The sequence below is a fragment of the Mustela lutreola genome, chromosome 9 (genome assembly GCF_030435805.1).
Source record: "Mustela lutreola isolate mMusLut2 chromosome 9, mMusLut2.pri, whole genome shotgun sequence".
Taxonomy (NCBI): Eukaryota; Metazoa; Chordata; class Mammalia; order Carnivora; family Mustelidae; genus Mustela; species Mustela lutreola.
Window position 1 is genome coordinate 48,708,589 of NC_081298.1, and position 15,760 is coordinate 48,724,348.

The window sequence follows — 15,760 nt, forward strand, 5'->3', positions numbered from 1 at the left end:
TCTGAGAAAAAAGAAGAAATATTTCTGAGAATATTTCACAGATATGATGAATAAAAGAGCTAAGAGATTTGCAAAATAGAGATGGTTTGGGGTGGATGCAGAGCCTAAAGAAAGGAGGGGCAGGTGGCATGGTATCCACATAACAGGATTAGATCAAGGTGGGAGCCACCAGTTCATACCTGAGCCATTAAAAGCCAACAAAAAGAACTTGCTCTTCTTCGCAAGTGACTCATTTTCTCTTCCCACATAGGCCCATCCTGTTCCTAATTTATCTCCACTGCTGAAGTGGACTTTCCATTATTACCAATGGTCTGGCTAGCACATTCTGATTCTTGACTCCAACTCACTTCTCCCCAACCCCTAATTTTGACAGACTCTTGGATTTTCCTTCTATAAAATGAAGACAATCGAGAACAATGGACTTTATTACCAATATCTTCTCTGATTAGTTTTGTGGCAGTATCTTACTTGATAATAATCACACTTTTCGGGGTCATCCTAGGTCCTTCCTAAGGGACTCAAATGCAGATTCACATGAAAGTTTGGATATTTTGATCAACAGCTGGAGGATGTTGAGCATAAATGAAAACAAATACCAGGGTTGATGAGTCAGAAGTTCTGCAGAATATGACTAATGGTTTTGTATTTATTTCTAAGTGTGTACTATACACTGTGGTACAGAAGGTAAATGTAAGATCTGGGGAATTCTGAGAAAGCAACAATTTTATGGTAGAAAGAGGAAGGAAAAATGAAACTGTATATTGTAAGCATATCAGTGTTATTCTGAATTTCTTGCTCTACATTTCAGCTTATCTTGTGATTTTGGTAATCACCACCTCCCCACCCCCATCACAGAGATAGATGGATGAATGGACAGACAGATGGGCAGAAATATCAATAGATCTACTATGAATATAATGTGCCATGTATAGTGCTTACTACCTCATATCCAACATATCATTTAATCCCTCAGAAAATTCCATGATGCTGGTGTCATCATTATCATCCTTATGAGGAATTAGAGGTACTTCCAGGAAACTGACATGAGCATCATCTATAGAACATATCCAGATATCAACAGTTCATATGAATTTATGTGTGTGTATGTATGTAGATGTGTAGCTCTTTGTAAGTTTATCACCTGTGTAAACACCACCACAATTAAGACACTCAAGTCTACTATTACCACAGGCTCCCTCTTGCTAGCTCTTTATAGCCATACCTACCCACCCATCCCTTCACTGTCCTAGACTTGGTAACCACCAAACCTTTCTCCAAGTCTATAATTATATTATTTCATGAATGTTACATAAATGTATTCTTTTGATATCAGCTTTTTTCACTCCACATAATTTCCTTAATGTTCACCCAAACTGTTGCAAATATCAAGTATTCATTCCTTTTTTATTGTGGAGCTGTTTTCCATTGTATGCTACACTGACATTTTAAGTCATAGATTTGTTAATTTAGCAAAATTAAGAAACTAATTTTGTAAGCAAAATTCTGTGTAGTTGATAAACTATATGAGTTCAAACTTTGAAAGGTCATAAAACATGGAAGCAATCAATCAGATGAATTATATGAGTGACATTAATGCCCAACACTGGTATGCAGATAGGAAACTAGCAACTAGCATGCGGGAGGTGTTCTGTGGCAATTGTTGAATAAATGAGTAGTCTGTGGGTTTCAGAGCTGGACATCACATGTGTGCAAGGCTTGAGGGACCTGTCCTAGCTTTTGAAGGTGAGTTGATATATGCAGCTGGGTGCTCTGGCACAGTGACTAAGGAAATAGAATGGTCTTGATTTCCAGATGCTGCATGGATCAGAGTACCGAAGCAAGAAACCAGATCAGAGTCAAATACTCAAGTGTCAGAAAGGGAGGAGACACTCATTCTCTGAAACTGTGTGTGTGTGTGTGTGTGTGTGTGTGTATAGAATGGTCAGAATCTGATTCAGAAAATGAACTGACAAATGTAGCAGGGCCTCAATAAATGGTGGTCCTTATTGCATGCTGCACAACCATGGGAGCACCATTATGGAGTTCTCAGGTGTGCAGTGCACATGCTGCAGCGATAGAAACTGTTCTGTGTAAGGAGGAGGCCTGACGTCAAAGCCCAATCAACATAGACTTGATTTCACTGCAAGGGTTTGGTCATTTAAGAGGATGACAAGGCCCAAAAAGTCAGTAGGAGAAGTTGGTCGGTACCAAATAGGGTACATCTAGGCAAGATCAGCCTTTTAGAGTTTGTAAGGTTTTATAACGAGATAAACACGACACCAGGCAAAGTGGGTGCAAGGCAAGGTTTATTAAGGCACTCTCTGGCGAAGTTTCAGGGTTCAGGAGAAGGGGAGCCAAGAAAGTTGCTCTGGGAGGAGGTGGGCACCCTCCTGCGAGGTTCCAGGACTCTGGAAAGCAGAGTGGGGGAAGTCCCGCTGGGAGGGAGTTGGGGGGGCGTCTTTTATCTGTCTCCTGCATAGGTATCGGGTTACCTATGGAGATGTGACCTGGGCATACACCCTTTTGGTGGGAGAGTCAAGGGTTAAGGAGGGGGGTAGGCTGGAAGAAGGCGAGACCCAGCAGCGGTCATTTCCATTGCTCTTCCTGCACTCCGGGGAGCCTCCAGAGCCGCAGGTCATTTCTATTGTTCCTCCTGCACTCTTGGATCCGGGGACCCAACAGAGCTCTGGCCACATTGGGTAGTGGAAACTCCAAGGATAATCAGGACTCATTCTCTGCATGTCCTTTTCTGAAGTGGGTCAGTTTTTTTTTTTTTTTTTAAAGATTTTATTTATTTATTTGAGAGAGACAGTGAGAGAGAACATGAGAGGCGAGAAGGTCAGAGGGAGAAGCAGACTCCCCATGGAGCTGGGAGCCTGATGCGGGACTTGATCCCAGGACTCCAGGACCGTGACCTGAGCTGAAGGCAGTTGCTCAACCAACTGAGCCACCCAGGCGCCCCAGAAGTGGGTCAGTTTTAAAGGAGACTTGAGGTTGGGGGTCCCCTGACACTTTAGTCTTGGTCCAGCAATGTGACTTAATTCTACACCACATCTGATTTGGTAGAGGCTGGGTAAAGGGGGAGGAACTAAGACCCATAAATTTAAATTCTTCTTGGTACTAACAGAATAGTAGGTATTGGCCTGGTTTTTAGGGAGCAAAGAAAGATTTAAAACAAAGTTTAAATAGGGAGATTTGGAACAGAAAAAGCTCTCTTGGTCCAGTCTCTTGTAACCATCTCCCCTAGAGACCATCTTGAGGTCTTGAAAAATGCATTGCATTGTATTTCATTAGTAAGCATCCTTCTATTAACCAAAGATCACATGTACACAGAAATTTTTTCAGAGGGAAAAGAGGTCTAGAGACTTAAATTCCCTAATGTAACAAAGATACAAAGATGCAGGAATTTCAATAACAAGGTGTTTTAGACTTATGAGTGTGTTTTGTTAATTGCAAGCTAAAATTTGGAAACTGGTTTATCTATAGCTGAGACAAACAAATGAACAAACAAATCTAAAGGCTTCCTCCTTTGTCTTTAAACCCATATGGTCCGCAGCTATTCAGAACCTCTGTCATCCTGGCGCCTGCAAAATGTGAAGCAAGCCACCCTGTTAAAGACAAAGAATAACAATGAAATCTCAGGGGTGAACAAAAGAACAGGAAGCTCCTTTTCTCCCACTCCTTCAGCTTCTAGTTTCAGATCCTAATCAAGTTAGAGCCAATCCCAGTCAAGCCTTAGCAAATCTTATTATCTAATTCATGAATCTCATTATATCCAGTTCATGTTGTGACAACTCCTGTACTGGGAAAAGTGTCAGAATTAACAAAAATGGGAAAGCCATCTGTGACTCTGAAACCACCACCAGCTTGGAGTGCCTTTCCGCCTGTGTTAGTAGGGTCTGCCTGGGTACGTTGCCTCCTTCTGTGATGAGGGTCCTGCACAGACAGAAAAATGAAAATGTGGACACCAAAAAAGGAAGGCAAAGCCAATGATGTTACTGCCACAGGTGAACACATGGCTGGTGTTGGGCTGTCCTTGGTCTCTGTCTGGGTAGATATCCCAGACTGAGAGTGTATTTACTGGACACCATAGGTGAGTTACTTGACTCCTCCCACCAGTCACCAAGTCCTGAGCTGTTTGGCTCCAGAACACCACTCAAATCTGACCCCTCCTTTTTAAAACTTATTTTTATTAACATATAATGTATTATTTGCCCCAGGGGCACAGGTCTGTGAATTATCAGTCTGACACATTTCACAGCACTCACCATAGCCCATACCCTCCCCAGTATCCATCACCCAGCAACCCTATCCCTCCTAACCTTCCACTTCCCAGCAACCCTCAGTTTTTTGTGTGTGACTTTAAGAGTCTCTTATGGTTTGCCTCCCTCCTGATCCCATCTTGTTTCATTTATTCCTTCCCTACCTTCCACAACCCCCACCCTGCCTCTCAAATTCCTCATATCAGAGAGATGAGATGATATGATAATTGTCTTTCTCTGATTGACTTATTTTGCTCAGCATAATACCCTCTAGTTCCATCCACATTGTTGCAAATGGCAAGATTTCATTTTTTGATGGTTGCATAATAGTCATATATATATATATATATATATATATATATATATATATATACCACATCTTCACCCATTCATCTGTTGTTGATGGACATCTAGGTTCTTTCCATAGTTTGGCTATTGTGGACATTGCTGCTATAAACATTCAGGTGCATGTGCCCCTTCAGATCACTGCATTTGTCCATCCCTACAACCAGAACTTTGTCAGTTCTCCTGAATTTCAGCAAGTGTCTTCACTAGCCCATCTCTTCCAATGGCAGCACACTGCATTCAAAATGAGCCTCATTCTTTTCTTGGGACACTACATCAAAACTAATGGCATACTGTATGGTGACTAACCACCATAATGAAAGTAATAAAAAGTAATAGTATTAAAAGTAATTGTAAAACAAAAAAATGAGCATTCTAATATGCATATGGGATAGGGTCACTTGGCAGGTTACTCTTTCAGAAAATGTTTGACTGTTTTCAGAAAGTGTTTTCCACTTGTTATCAGAACAAAAAAAGATGTGTTTTTATCTGATGTTTGTCCAACCCCATGACCTTCCCCTTACCTACTTGCCCTGTGAACACTTGGGTTATGAAATGAAGTCTAAAACTCTGTCTCCAACTCTCTTTTCCTTCCCCCCACTTTGCATTTCTTATGATAATCTTTTCACATGATATGACTTTATCCCAAAATATGCTTTTAGGACTGAATGAGTGAATTTTTTCATGAATTCCTGAAGGCTATACTTTTGCCTTTCCTGTGCATTTCCATTGTACCTTTTATCACACAAACACCCCTCTCATAACAGTAGTATGATGTGTTTTAATAATCTTTTTCCCCAGTAGACTGGCAGATTCTTAAGGACAGGGAGCAGATCTTATCCAGAACTGTTTCTGCAGAATCTACCACTCTACTCAGAATATAAGTGTATTGAAAATATATCTGTTGAAAAGAGTGAAAAAATGCCTTCTCTAAAAGTAATTTCTCTATTATCTCAGTACTGAAAAGTCAGTGTTGGATCCAGAAAGAGTTTTTGTTGTTGTGGTGGTTGTTGTTTTGTTTTGTTTTCATTTTTGTTTTTGTTTTTTGTCCGTTAGGACTTTCTTTGGAAAATTTAAAGCAGAATAGAAACCAGAGTACATTGTAGGAAAAGGAATGGGTTAGATTGGAGATAGACTGATGTTTCTATGTTAAGGTGTCTCTGTACATAGAAATTTTGAGATGCATTTTCCCAATTAAGGATAATAGAGAAATAAGAGCTGAATTCCTCCTCTGCTTTCCATCAAATATTCCAATGAGTTGCCTAAATTATAACCATTACCACTATTTCTGCTTCTGTACCTTTGCTTGCTAACCCATGAGGAGATGGAAAAATACTAGCAAACTTTCTGTAGGCACTCTGTAACCACACAACCCCCACCCAGAATTGAACCTGGCAGAGTGGCCACTCCTGGACTCCCACCTGGCTCTGGGCCGAGAGATAACAGCCATCTGGCACCAGAGAAACCCCCACCCAGAATTGGACATGACAAAATGACTGTTCCCGGACCCCCCACCCAGCTCTGGGTACAAGAGATAATAACCATCTGGCACCCTGCGGCTTGACAGGGAGACCCTGGCCAATCCTGAGGTGACACATACCCTAGCGGTGCCAACCAAGCAGTTTGAAAAATGACAGCCCTTTAACCTAACCAATAATCTGTTCCCAGCTTTTTCCTGGTCTGTAGTGCGCCAGTCATACTATAGAGTTGCTTTTTGATTTTCCCGCGGTATGTGGCGATTTGCTACAAGATACTATGATGTATGCTAAGTCCCTGCCTCCCCACAAATAGTGTATAAAAGATGTTGTGATCCCGAGCTCAGGACCTCTTAGCGTCACCGGCAACAAGTGCGCAGAGGTCCGGGTTCGAACTCGTAATAAATGACCCTTGCTGTTTGGCTTTGACTCTGGACTCTGGTGGTCATCTTTGGGGGGGGTCTTGGAATTTGGGCACAACATCAAGATCTCTATGGAATTTTTTTTATTATGTCAGAGACAAGGTGGTAGTGCAGGTTGAACCAGAGTTTCTTTTTCAGTGACTGATGGACATGAAACACCCCCAATGCCCAGGTGGCAATTACTTGAAAAGCCTGGGACTTGAGTTCCAGCTTACATCCTTTCTATGTGGACCAGAAGTCCAGAGTGATGAAAGAGAGCAAGACGTTCTGAAAACTTTATATCAATAACCCCTCAATATTTAGTGTCCATAACTCAATTATTTACTTCTTACAATCTGAGGGCTGGCCACTGAGGAGTTCCTCTGTTTGTCCCAAGGGCTCACTAATGTTGCTGATTGCTTCAGTGGGCCTGAGGGCAGATGGTGTGACCTGTTGGCTTGGGCACCTTGATGTTTTCCCAGTGGTCTCCTGTCTTCCAAGAAGCTGGCTCAGGCATCTCTACAACATGGTAAGCCCAGGATTGCAGGAGGGAGAAGGTGGGAGCTGTGACCATGTTGAGGTTCTAGAGCACGCACAGCATTGCCTGCCCCACCACCATCAGTTAGAGCAAGAAACAGTGGTGCCCAAGTTTAGAGTCAGAGGGAAAGGCTCTTGACAGGAGCCAACACTCAACTGTCAAGGGAGGTGAGATTTACTGGGGCTTGAATTGGATAACCTGCCACAGCACAGAGTAAATCAGTGCAAATCACTTGGTCTAGAATGGCACCAGCTTGCGCCTGAGACAAATCAGAGAGATTCAAAACATCCACAGCTGCAATGGTGGTAGGGCTGAAAGACAGTGACAGATAAAGAGGAAGAACCTTTCCTCTGCTCTGGCAGCTCGGACAGTCCTGGGGCATGAGCAAGGTCGTATACCACAGGTGCCTGCGAGAGGACACTTGATTTGACTCCAGGCTTGCTTTTGAAGCATGTGTCTTCCTGAAGTGATGGGGGAAGGGCCGACTGAAGGAAGAAGAGATGGGGAGATGTATTGCTGTCATCAGTAAGTCCAAGGCAGAGTAAAGCTGTGATACTACCCTGGGGTGGAGAGAAGAAGCAAGGACAAGACCCCATAGTTTCTGTGAAAGGGAGTGTTTTCCTATGAATCCATGAACAGAGCCCACAGAGGGAGGAATCCAGACCAATGTTTGTGTCTGTTATGGTAATCACATGTGCGCTCTGGCTTCTCTTAATGAGCTTATTCAGACTATAAGAGCAGAATGATAAGTGGATAACAAATGTCTTATTATGTAAGACATTAAAAAATAATTCTGGGTTTTAGAAGTACCAGGAAACCAGGGATTCATAGTTCCAAAGCACCAGGTTTGATGAATTACTCCTAAGGGTAACATGTTTGTATTGCTTATATGTGCAGTTAGGATGGCTTCCTTTGAGAGAATGATAATGTCATGATAGAACAGGTGGCAGGTGATAACTACTGCTTCTCTCTGGCTGGACTAGGATCGAAGAGGGAAAGTGTATGATATCTCATAGAAAGACTATGGGATTCCAAGACTGGCTCTTTTTTTTTCATGGTGGTATATTGAGGTAGTGCCTTCAGATCACATACCTGGTAAACATATAAACTTGGCCATGGAGAGTTGGGTTTTTATACCAACAAATAGGCAGCAAGTTAATCCTGGGAATCCCAGGACAACTTAAAGTCCCAGCAAACCCCAAACTTGTCCCGAGGCCATTATGTCAGCACTGGTAATCTTGTTGATGAACAGGCTAATATATAGACACACACACATATATATATGTGCGTGTGTGTGTGTGTATATATATATATATATATATATATATATATATATATAATGGGTATAACAAACTGTGTGATAAGTGAGCAGCAGCAATCTCACATCTGAGATTGTCTTCCAGATGAATGCACTGGTCCAAGGATCCTCTTGCAGACAGCCCTTGTAGGAGCCACTGGGGCTAACAGGGAGGTTGAAAGCATTGGAGGGTGAAGGGACCTTCTTGCTGCTGCTTCCAGATTAGGGAGATGAAGCGTTCTTTGGTTGAGCAACCATACATTCTCAAGGGGAGGGCTGCCTAAAGGATGAAGCAGAGTTCCATGCACAAGTTCTGGGCTCCTGACCCACACAGACTCTTCTCACAGCAGTTACAGTTGTGGTGAGGCAAAAAAATATGCATGGTAAAAAGAAAAAAAGAGCAGCTTTAACCAACATTAATCAAGCTACCCACTTTGAGAGCTATGAAACTGACCCATGGTGAGAGATACTGAAAACAACTGTGAGGATGTTATGACTATTTTTGCAGAGTGGAACTTGTGTTACTGGGAGGTCTGCTGATGCAATCTATATACGTATGGCCATTTTCCTGAATGACTTATAGTGGAAGCTTATCAGATTGCACCACTTGTTTAAAATTTTAAAATTTCAAGTTGTTTTGCTATAGTCCCAAGCTGATTAATAATTGCCCTAGCATGGCTCACATCTGCCAACCATGACACAGCATAATACAATGAAATCCCTGTTGTGGTCATGAGCTGATACCATTTGGTGATTTTGACACTTCATTTTGAGAATTAGCCAATGAGCAGGGTGGATGCAGAGGCATCAGTTATAGTCAGGGTTTAAGCTATACAACATATAATATATGTTGTATAGCTTATATATATATATATATTTATATATGTATAATAATACCTATAAGATACTAAAAATATACTTTATATAATAGTTTAAATGACTAAAATATACATAAAGATATCACTGGTTTATTTGATTCATTTAATAACAGAATCTTAATTCTTTGAGTTTCAGTAATGTTCTACCTGTTAAAACTCTGATTTAAACTTAAACCAACAAAACATATCTGGATGATCCATATACACATAAAAATTGTTTATTATTTATTGGGAAACACAATTTACAACCACAATGAGATACCAACTCATGCACATAAGGATGGCTAATTTTTTTTGTAAAAGACTGACAATACAAAATATTGGCCAGGATTTTGAAGAACGGGGGTCAGACCCTTTGGAAAGCAGTTTGTTAGATTCTTATAAAGTTAAGCATACACTTACTATAAGAGTATGAAAGAATATGCCCATCAGAAAGTTGTACACTGGAGTTCAGTGCAACACCATTCATTATAACCAAAAACTGGAGAAAAACTATCCACTTGTAAATAAAATATGAATCTCTGTTGATACATGCAGCAACATGGATGGTATACGGAAGTATACATATTGTATGATTCTGTTTGGGTGGAATCCAGGAGAGGCAAATCTGCTGTGACAGTGAACAGGTTAGCAGTTGCCTGGGTCTGGGCTTGAGGAGATATTGATCACAGAGGAGCACATGGGATTTGGGGAGTGATAGGAATGTCAGAAACCTTGATGAGAAGGAAGATTACATAGTTTATATATTTGTTAAAAGCTATCAAATACTTCCCTAAAAATAGAAGCATTTCATGCATTACAGCTTTTGCCTCTAAATAGTTTATTTTTTAGAGGGTTCCTAAAATGTATTTGTTGATTATAATATTCAGTCAATACAAAGATTAAGACATGAGTCCTGTATTCTTGCACTGCTATGCTCCGATCAATTAGTGAGAGCAAGGAGTGCTGTCCACAGCTTTCTGGCTCCACTTTGGCTTAATTAGACGGTGACGTTCCTTCTGCGTGCATGACATCTCTGCTTCCTGTTCCTCTCAGGGCAGAAATCATTTTGCTAATGGGATTAGGTTTTCTCGGTTAGATGCCAGCAATGATCAAACAATTCCCCAGAGATTAAATCCAACCTGTCTCCTTCTGATTTCAAATATTGATTATTGCCAAATTCATTTCTGTTCAGTCCCCAGAAGATTCTGTTTCTGACAAAGCAATTCCACTAGCATTTTTTTTTCTTTTTTTCAACCCAAAGACAGGAGTGGTTTTTTATAAAGTTGACAGAAAGGATGTCACTTGTACTCTGCCCTTTAAAGCTTAACCACAGATACAGTCATTCTGTGTTGACAAGTATAGCCAAACAGCAGGAAAAAACAAAACACAACTTTAATTAGAATGTGGTATTTGCCTCTCTGACTACATAACAAGCAATTGCTTTAGAAAATATTCAGTAGGTGGTTATAAGATACTTTGTAAATCTATCAGTGAAACACATGAATTAAAACTATCTCCTCTTCACATATCTTCTAATGAAGTGTAGGAAGGAAACTTTTTGAAGCTAAAAGAGACATTCTTTGGGCCATGATGAAATAACACTGCAAAATATAGGTACCTCCTAGAAGAAAAATGACCTCTCAGAGAAATTTTATATTCTTCACAACAACCAGAGGCCAGAGGTGCCTCCTATGATGATGTCATTTCAGACCAGAAATAACATCTTATTAAATCTTGTCTAAGGTTGACCCATCCTAAAATGAACGCAGCAGGGAAACCCAAATCTCTGGAATAAAGATTTAGTCTCTCTCTCTAACATGTTTTTTGCAAGATGGTCCACAGTTCAAGATAAAAAGGTCAGGCCGATATCACAGTGGGGAATTTTTCAGAGCAGATGGTGTCCTTTTTTCCTTTTGATTCTGATGGCAAGTGGTACTGGGATGTCAATTTTCAGGTGCAGAAATTGAGCTGCCCCAGCAGTATCACTTGTGAAAGCACCAATCAATAGAACAGGAAAGAAACCCCTGCCAACTGGAAGGTGGGGACTGCAGGCTGACATCCATCACAGACCTATGGCCATCTCTCAGGGCAGTATCAAAGGGAGATGAGGGGGGCGGGGAGAGGATCTGTATTGTCTTTTAGACGGACTGCTAAGTTCCCAGTGCTCCCATTCTCTTTTCCCACATTGAAAATTTGGTGTTGCTGGAAGAGGAACAAGACATCCCAGAATCATGCTCTCTGGTTTTTATTTCACAAACTTCAAGTACCTCAGCAATTTTCTCCTCTAACATGAGAATAGTATAGCAACAACTCAGAGATATTGCAGGTTCTGTTCCAGACCACGTCAATAACATGGATATCATAATAAAACTCAAATAATTTTTCTTTTCCAATGCATATAAAAATTGTTTACACTATACAGGTTACTAAGTGTGAAACATAGCATTATGTCTAAAAAAATATAAACCTTAATTAAAAAATACTTCATTGCTAAAAAATGCTAACCATTATTCAAGCTTTCAGCAAGTTGTAATCACTGATCATAGATCACCATAACAAATAATAATGATAAATTTTGAAATATTTGCAAGAATTACCAAAATGTGACACAGGGACACAAAAGTGAATAAATACTATTAGAAAAAATAATACTAATAGGGTCTCTCAATGCACAGTGACCAGAAATCTTCAATTTGTAAAACAAACAAACAAGACACAGTATCTACGAAGCACAATAAAATTAGGTATGCCTGCAATTTGAATATTTTATATATATATATATATATATATATATATATATATATATATATATATTCCTTTTCCTATAGGAAAGGCTCTCTGCAGGCAGGGATGAGGTCTCCCATATGGCATTGCAAATGCCTCATGGTCTGATGTTTTAGTTTCTTCTGGTATAAATCAGGGAGCTGAGGAGAGGGGTTTGCTGTTTTCAATCATCCTAGATGAGAGACCTCCAAGGAGATCTTGACTGGCCCAACTGCCTCTAGTATTGACTAACTCTCATGGCCAGAGCACCTGGAAGTCTGTGATAGGTGAAGGGATTGGGAACCGGATTCATGCTTTGCAATTTAGATCCTTAACATCCTAGGCACATCAGGTGAGATAAGAACCTAGTTTAATCCAAGCAAAGCAAGGCTTGAGCCAATGAGAGGGTGTGTTACAAAGTCTCTGTCCAACCACAGTGAAGGATTGTGACACAGGATGCCAACCAGAGCCCTGCTTTCAGGGAGTGTGATCCAGGACAGATGAGAAAGGAAGTGGAAGTGGAGGAGAAGGAAGCAAATGGAATGCACCTGGGTGGTGATGGAGGCGACCCTGCCTGGCCACAGGGCAGGAACCACCATTCTGATCTGGCAGATAAGGATGGCTTCTCCTGGAGAACCACCAGGATGAATGCCCTAGCTTCTGGTGAACCCTTGGAGTGAGTCTTTCATCACCTTGGGTCACTGCCATGACCAACAGCCCTACACTACTACTGGAATTAATACATTTTTCCTAAATGTGTAAGTGACACAAATAAGTAAAAATGGAAACTCCAAAAACTGCTGCAACTCTATGACAAATAAATAAATTAAACCCTGATTATAAGACCAAGGGAACATAGCTAAGGAAGAATTTGATGAGTATTGCATGTTTTATATGTCTGTATTAGAAAGAAGAATTAAAGGGGTACCTGCGTGGCTGAGTCAGTTAAGCATGTGACCCATGGTTTTGTCTCAAGTCATGATCTCAGGGTCATAGGATCAAGCCACGCCATGGGCTCCGTGCTGAGCCAGGAGTCAGTTTGAGATTGATTCTTTCTCTCCCTCTGCCCCTCCCCGCCCCACTCTCTTTCTGTCACTCTCAAATAAATCTTAAAAAAAAAAAAAAAAAAAGAAAGAAGGAAAGAAAAAAGAAAGAATTAAAAGCTAACTGTAGAACTTAAGATGATAGAAAAGGAACCACAAATTAAGCCCAAAGGGAACACAGGAGAAAAGTAATAAGGATAAGAATAGCAAGGAATAAAACAGAGAAAATCTACTTACTCAAAATCTGTTGTTGAAAAAACTAAGAAAGGTGAAAAGCCTGAGACAAAACTTTTGGAGGAAAACAGGAATGACGTAAACAACATTAATAATGCAAAGTAACATATAATTACAGATGTAGCAAATAATTAAAGCTTCTAATAAAAGAGAACATGGGTGCCTGGGTGGCTCAGTAAGTTAAGCTGCTGCCTTCGGCTCGGGTAATGATCTCAGAGTCCTGGGATCCAGCCTCGCATTGGGCTCTCTGCTCAGCAGGGAGCCTGCTTCCCTTTCTCTCTCTCTGCCTGCCTCTCTGCCTACTTGTGATCTCTCTCTGTCAAATAAATAAATAAAATCTTAAAAAAAAAAGAGAGAACATGTGTTGGAATATTAAGATAAAATTGATATTAGAGAAGTACAAATAATAAAAGTTGAATGGAGAAGAAAAAGAACACTGGACTAACTCTATTACTTCTGTCATTACATGAACTAAGCAGGTATTTAAAAGTTTTCCCACAAGTGAAGTTCCCTACTTAGTTTTGCCGGTAACTCACTTTAGGACCCAGTGGCTCTTCCTTATATACATTTGCCATGTGTCTGCATTATTTTCATTGGCTTATACATATTAATTCATTTGTCACAATGGTTCAACCTTGCAGGTGTTGTGCTATTCTGATCCACAGGTAAATTGGAGAAGGGAGGTTATGTGGCTTGCCTAGGACCACACAAGAGAGTGTGAGGATTTGAACCTGGGCCATTGGTGTATACAGACTCCACAATACCACCACACTCTGGACATTCAGATTATTTTCTAGGAACAGCAATCCCTTTTTACACAAACCTTTCCAGAGAAGGAGATCCCCTTTCATTGAGCTGGTCTAATTCTGATGCCAAAACCAGACAAAGAGAGGCGTGCCTGGGTGGCTCAGTAGGTTAGGCTCTGACTCTTGATTTTGATGATCTCAGGGTTGTGAGAATGAGCCCTGCATCAGGCTCTGCACTCAGTTCAGAGGCCACTTGTCCCTCTCTCTCTGCTCTTCCCTCTGCTCTCTCTCTCTCTCAAATAAATAAAGTAAAACAAAACAAAGCAAAAACAAAGGAAAGGAGAATCAGACCAAATTCTAGGGAGCTCAGATGCAAAATATTTAAATAAAACCCAAATTATACCAAAAAGTAATACTCATGACTAAGTTGAAATTATTACATAATGCAATATTAACTAAACATTAGAAAAATGAATAATTTAATTTAATTAATTAGTAATTTAATTTAATCTAATTTTTATTTTAATAATTAAAAGAAAAGGACAATACAGTTAGCTCAATGAAAGCGGAAAAATCATTTGAGAAATTTGATACAAATCTATGGTAAAAAGTCTTAGCCAACTAGAAATCTATAAAAACATTCTTACTCTGATAAATGATATCTGCCAGAAAGGTATGAAAAAATCCTGATTAAATGAAATGTTAGAAGCATTTCCTTTAAAAATAAGAACAAGACAAGGATACCCACCACCAGCACTTCCCATTCATGAAAGAAGGTACTGGCAAATTATAAGAAATAATATAACAGCACCTAATATTATTGGTTAATACAAGAAGTGTTTATTAAAGTATTTTATACTCAACTACAGTATTATGTACTCAACTGTAATTAATTAAATGCAATGAAAATATTTCATTTACAATGGCACATATATAAGGGGCCTAGAAATAGTTTTTTTTTTTTTTTTTAGAAATAGAGTTTTTAAATGTAAGACTTTAACATGAAAAACACATGATTCTTTGTCAAAAATGATTATAAAAGTCTTAATGAAGTGAAGAGACATTGATTATGGTAAAAAATTCTTTATATTCTAGAGCTATCGAATGTCTCTAGTGTATCAAATGGATTTTTCGATATAATACAATCCCAACCAAAGCCTCACCAGGGGTTTTCATGGGGCCTGACAAGCTGATTTTAACAGGCGTTTGGGAGGGTAATTCCCTGCTCCTCACCCACAGAGCCTAACTGGCTACCCCAAGATGTCAGGGACCCTCATCTCTATCCATGTCTCCGGTCACACACTCACCTTTTGCAAGGGACACATGTGGCAGTTACCCACAAATGTCCTTCCGATCCCTTAGAGCAGTGTTCTCTCTCCGTGGTAGGTGTTCCCCTTGGGGCAGTGGAGGAGGAGGCTGGCCTCCACTGTGTTCTGCTCAGCCACATCCAGAAGATTCTTTCAGAACTCGGGGACAAAGGGCTCCTTGTTCTGTCCTGCTAAGGCAACCCACCATGGAGACAAGTGGCCCCAAGTTTGCCCCTTGACTGGTCATCCTGAATATAGGACTAAACTCCCCTGCTTCAGATACCTCATTCACAAAATGGCAATGGCCCCAATTCCTGCAGGAGTGCTGTGAGGGTAAAATGAGAGCTCTCAGGTCTTGGTGTAAAACCAGTGGTGGTCTTTGTCCCTTTTCCAGCGAAAAGCTAGGGGATCGTGGTCTGAATTAATTCAGACCCTATTTGACCCTTCCTCTTCCCCTTCATTCCTCCCTCCCCATAGGGCTTTCTTGGC

The 15,760-nt window shown here is 40.4% G+C and overlaps 1 long non-coding RNA gene across 1 annotated transcript; it reads right to left on the bottom strand.

Moving 5' to 3' along the window:
• Positions 1 to 3,449: 3,449 nt before the first annotated feature.
• LOC131808254 (uncharacterized) lies at positions 3,450 to 15,395 on the bottom strand. Its single transcript, XR_009344746.1, has 2 exons — positions 15,272 to 15,395; positions 3,450 to 3,608 (listed from the first exon to the last, which is right to left on the bottom strand). It is a non-coding gene; the product is annotated as an uncharacterized LOC131808254 (long non-coding RNA).
• Positions 15,396 to 15,760: the final 365 nt, after the last annotated feature.